Source organism: Bactrocera neohumeralis, unplaced genomic scaffold (assembly GCF_024586455.1).
Source record: "Bactrocera neohumeralis isolate Rockhampton unplaced genomic scaffold, APGP_CSIRO_Bneo_wtdbg2-racon-allhic-juicebox.fasta_v2 ctg4851, whole genome shotgun sequence".
Lineage (NCBI taxonomy): Eukaryota > Metazoa > Arthropoda > Insecta > Diptera > Tephritidae > Bactrocera > Bactrocera neohumeralis.
Window position 1 is genome coordinate 1 of NW_026091829.1, and position 5,865 is coordinate 5,865.

At 36.7% G+C, this 5,865-nt stretch overlaps 1 pseudogene; it reads left to right on the forward strand.

Moving 5' to 3' along the window:
- The first annotated feature begins 3,235 nt into the window (after nucleotides 1–3,235).
- Nucleotides 3,236–4,079, forward strand: LOC126767233 (uncharacterized; annotated as a pseudogene).
- Nucleotides 4,080–5,865: the final 1,786 nt, after the last annotated feature.

The following is a 5,865-nucleotide window of genomic DNA, read 5'->3' on the forward strand; positions in this document are numbered from 1 at the left end:
TTTAAATATTTCAAGCTAAAAAATGAGGATAATGTTTAATTATTATTTACTAAATAACTAATTATTCAAAAGGTATATTATCATATAAGTTGTTGTTGTTGTTGTTTTAACGGAAATTCAATCCCCGTTGGGATGGTAAATGTCATTTGTGTTGTCGTCGATGTCATCTAACGGTAGGCCCAATATCATATAAGTAATAACAGTCTGCTGGAATTAAAGCTTCTAGGTCCTGCAGATGTTGCCATTTCTTCTTAGTTATTGTTAAACTTTGCAAAAGAATAGGCTTCTGATTTCCTAAAAGAGCACGGGTCTGATCACTTGGATCATGGAGTCGCTAAAACGAACTCTGGCGGCTCCTTCTCTACCCATATACCGAGGGAGCTGTGGGTGGGAAGAAGGCATTGGAGAAAAGGGACAGTGAGCTTCTTCACGGATGGGTCAAAGGTGGACGGGTCTACTGTCAGGAGCTCTCTATCAACTCCAGTTTCTCCAACTTCTCAAGTATTGCAGTGTTTTGCCGAGATTGGAGCCATTAAGGTAACAGTAGATTTACTACTCCGGAGAGCAGCCTCCTTCAGAGGAGTGACCATCGACTCAGATAGCAGAGCGGCAATGAGAGAATTCAGAGCTGATCGAAGACATAACCTTGCTATCAATAGCATCGAGTGTCTTTGTGATAAGAATGATATGAGTGCCAGACCACAGCGGAATTGCAGGAAACATGAGCTAGCAAGAAGAGGCACCCTGGAACCGCTATCGGTAGAATGGGAGCGTATCTGTGCTCCCGTATCCTATTCTATTACTGCTGGGCCACAATTTTTACACACGATGTTGAAAAAGTCTTTTGTCCCAAGATCGTTAGCATGAGATCTAGTGATCTCTTTGCCCTCAGTAAGGCAGCCTTTCCCTAGTTTTGGGGCTTGTAGCACGCCATTGCCCTATTGGCTTCCACGCAGTAAGGCTGGGAATCCTACCAGACGCCATGTGCAGAAGGTGTATGGAAGAAGATTAGGTGGAAACAACTCAACACTTCCTGCTTGGCTGTCTTGCGTTATGGAGGTCTAGTCTTAATCACTGGGGGGTGCATACCTTCAGACATCCCACCGAACTGGCGGGAAGCTTTTTGTAAATTTATAAGTTCGAACACCAGAGTTCTTCTTTTCTATGGCCTCACAAAGAACTACATATATGTATATAGTAGTCCACGTTCGATCAACCATGTAGCCTAAACTAACCAAAGCGCATTGAACTTAATCACTAAAAATAAACATAAACGATAAATGAAGGCTACCTTCGATATAAAAAAAAAACACCCTGTTATATTTACATACAAGTACATGAGTGATGATACGTTATTTTGTTTAACGAAATCAAGCACTTGATGATACGTTTTTTTTTAATTTTTAATATAAGTAGCTTGGGTATTTTTGATCCCACAAGCTTAAAATTTGTGACACATATGTAATATGATGTGGTGAATCGTAATTAGTAAAAAACTCAATTTTAAATTTTTTGATGATACGTTATTTTGCATTTCAGGTGACGATTTGAAATATTAATTTATTTAAAAATTAAAAAATAAAATTAAAGCGAAATAAAATTAAAATTACTTTTACCTACTTTTTCCCGATTTTGTAAAAACAATTTAAATTTTTACCATTTTTCGGAAAACAATGGTTCATATAACGGGTTATAACTAAAAATCTACATTAAATTCAATGGTCTGCTATTTTGTTATTATACCCTGAACAGGGTATATTAAGTTTGTCATGAAGTTTGTAACACCCAGAAGGAATCGTCGGAGACCCTATAAAGTATTTATATAAATGGTCAGTATGTCGAGCTGAGTCGATTTGGCCATGTCCGTCTGTCCGTCTGTCTGTTTGTATATATACGAACTAGTCCCTCAGTTTTTAAGATATCCTTTTGAAATTTTGCAAACGTCATTTTCTCTTCAAGAAGCTGCTCATTTGTCAGAACGGCCGATATCGGACCACTATAACATATAGCTGCCATGCAAACTGAACGATCGGAATCAAATGCTTGTATGGAAAACTTTCATATTTGACAAGATATATTCACGAAATTTGGTTGATATTATTTTCAAAGGCAACAATGTAATCTCCGAAGAAATTAATCAGATCGGTTAACTTTAACATATAGCTGCCATACAAATTGAACACATAGTTACTAACAGAAATGCACCTGTGAAGGGTATTTAGCTACGGTGCAACCGAAGTTAACGTTTTTTCTTGTTTTTATTTTTCAAATGCTAATATTACGCAATTGGCGACCTGATTGAATCATCGCTTTGACGTGTAATTTGTAACAGCTTACAAATCCAATTAGTGCTTAAAATTTCTTCTAAGCAGCAACACCTCTGCGACAGCGTTGTACATTTTTATAAAACACATGAAACCGCTGGAAAAAAGTTTACGTGTGTGCATATTATGGCGGAAGGCGTCTCCAGAAGAACAATATACTCAATATTAATACTATAAAAATTGAAAGGCAACCGAATTTTGGAAGAAAGCCGACTGTTTTGACGCCCCAAAACATTCGGAAGCTGAAGACAGCGTTCAGCAATAAGGATTGCATAAGTCAAAACGCACGAAAATTCGAGTGCTCACAGCCATATATCTGCAAAACATTAAATGGACTTAACATTAAAGCCAGAAAAAACCAGCGTTGTTCAAAGTACACCGAAGGGAAGATAAGTCAAGTAAAATCACAATGTCGATGGATGTGCAAGAATTTGAGGGGAAAATCATCCATTTTGGATGACGAGAGCTACTTTTCACTCAGCGCGCCGCAAATGCTGGGCAACGATGTTTATTACACATACAATATGTCTATAACGCCTCCCGAGATAAAGTACAAATTAAAAAAAAATTTAGTACAAAGTTATGCTTTACATAACTGTTTCTCCTAAGCGTATTTCTGAGCCATTCTTTGAAACAAATGGACTGACAATAAATCGTGAGAAGTACTACAATCAATGTTTGGACAAAATTTTGGTTTCTCTCATACATAAACACTATAAAAACGATGAAATCGTATTTTGGCCGGACAAAGCCTCTTCTTATTATGCAAATGCTACATTGGAGTTCTTGGTGAAAAGAAACATCTATGTACTTTGTGCCTAAAGAAAAGAACATGACAAACTTAACACAATGCCGACCGATTGGGGATTTTTTTTGGGGGAGTCAAAGCTTTAGTGTATAAAACTGGTAGGATGGCTCAAGATTTGAAGCAACTGATTAAAAAAAAAGATTTAAAGAAAGCGCTAGAGGTAAGATGTTTCTATATTGCTGATTATATTATGTGCCAGTATATTTACAAAAACTAATTTTAATATTTTTAGATTGAAGGGAACAAACTAAGAACAATGCGGACAAACAGTGACGAAGTTGCGTTAATAGATTTGTGGCGGGAACGAGCCGGATACTTGCGACGTGCTAAACGTAATTTGCATATCTATGCCGACATATCTGTGCAAATGGCGCACAAATTTACTACAAAATAAGTGCATGTTAAAATACGGAATCTTACACAAAAATATAGGTTACTATGTATCCTCATAACATTGTTAACATCATTAACTTTTGTTAAATTACAGAGAGGAAAAGAAAAAAGTTGGGCCGTCGGGGAGCAGCCCATCGCTGTGGAAACATTTTGATGTGGTCCATCAAATTATCGGACTGACAGCAGCCAATACTGCTGAAGTATACGAATCATTTACTGTGGTAAGCTGAGTTTTACACGTTTATTATTAAAATAATTTTTTCTTTAAAACATATCGAATTCAATATTACTTTCGTTCTAGTCATCTATGGCTATAGGATCACCGGAACCAATGTCGCCTGAACCGGTGTGTACGCCAGTAATGACATTCACGAACTCGCCATCAGTGTCGCCATTAGGTAGCTCGACATCAGCAGCGGTTATATCTACAAGTAAAAAGAGAAATTACAACGAAACAAAACGAATTGCTGAAGACAGTGGTGGAGGACGGAGAAATATTGACTGAGAGAGTTGTTACTGCAATCGAACAACAAAGTTATAATGATAAAAATTAACTTACAGCCCTATTCTCATGCCCTCACAAAAGTCACCAACCTCACCACAGTGAGGTTTCTCACTATAATGAGGGTTACCTTATTCTGGCGAAAATTCAAAGCTCAAATGCTCACTATTATCACAAATATCTGTGACGTGCGAAAGCAGCCATCATAATAGAAAACATCTGTGTTTGTTTATATCAATATTTTACATTTTTTAAAAAATTGAGAATTGAGTGTTATAATTAGCATGGAGGAGCTATTCTTTGTATATGCGGCAATTGTTGAGGAGGAGGAATCGGGCGGTAGGAGGAAGTGTTAAAGGGTTTGCGAGACAAAAGCGATCCTTTTAGTATGCAAGACACAACATTTATTAACACATTTCGATTCCCAAAATCGCTATGTAAATTACTTATAAGTGAATTGGTGCCGCATGATATACAGAGTCAAATATAAGTACCTTTCGATCTGCGTTTCCTGGCGTGTTTGTATTTTTACGGGCATGGCTCTTACCAAAAATGCGTTGGTAATAGTTATATGCTCTCTATGAGCCAGTCCTTTATGTCTAGAGCTCTGCACTTTATTTCGAAATTAATTATGGATATTAAGGGCAGTGAAATTTATTTCCCTTCAAGCGCGCAGGATGTTTCAGATACAAAGAAGGGGTAAGATAAATAAATAAAACTAAATATAAATAAATAAATAAATTTACACGAAATTTGGGATCAAGGGCACAATCGGCGCAATCGATTGTACAGAGAACATAAAACAGAGAGAAGGTGCAAATCGAAATCTGTATGATGTTCAATTGGACGGCTAAGCTCTGTTATAAGATTTTGGAACGGAATTCACCATTCTCCCTGCTATTTAGCAGAATTGATCACGTTCTCTGGCAGAAATATATGTAAAACGAGCGAATTCATGCGAGAATGAATAAAGAGAAATGCTTTGAAGAAAAATCTACAAAGTAACACAGAAAACGTAAAAAAGCATTCTCTGAGTGACATATGCATGCTTACAAATACGAGCCACATATGTACATATGTACAAACATTCAATAATGACCGCACGGATCTTTTGGCATCTATGTTGTTACGGGCAACCAAGACCGAAGCGCACAAGTGTCACAGCTTTTGCTGGTAGAAAATCGGAGTTGTGCCGAAAAAAAAGTAATGGCCGCCGATTGTCACCCCTTGCCGCTGTAGCAGCTTCGCCTACAAAAATGCGTAAATATGTATGTATGTATGTATATGTATGATCGTGAATACATATCGACGCAGATTTTTGCGAGAAGACTTGTTGGCAAAGGCATGCTCGGGGATATGTTACGGCCTCTGTTTTTATGAATGAAGCGAGATTGCTTGTGGAATTTGCGCCTGCGTTTATGAATGAAATCGTTTTTGTTGTAAAATTTACTACACTTGTTCTTCGCCAATTTGGCTGCCATATTGACTTGTCAAGATCAATTTTTTGTTGGTGACATATCCATATGTGTACGCATATGTATGTTTGTATGCTTGTGCATTGTTTGTTTAAGTATAGAAATATGCTTTTGTAGAGCATTTGCTTTCGCAAACATACAGACAAATGTGCAAACGACATGTATGATTGTTTCGCATTTTGCTTCTACGCCAGTCAAATTTCTACAAAAATCGGCTGAAATGTGTGAGAAAATAAAATGGACAACTAGGGCAAATAATTTTTAAAATTTTTATTGAAAATTAAATAAAAATGAAAATACATGTACATTTATTTTAATTTAGTAAAAAACTTATTTTAATTTATTTAAACTTATTTAAATTTA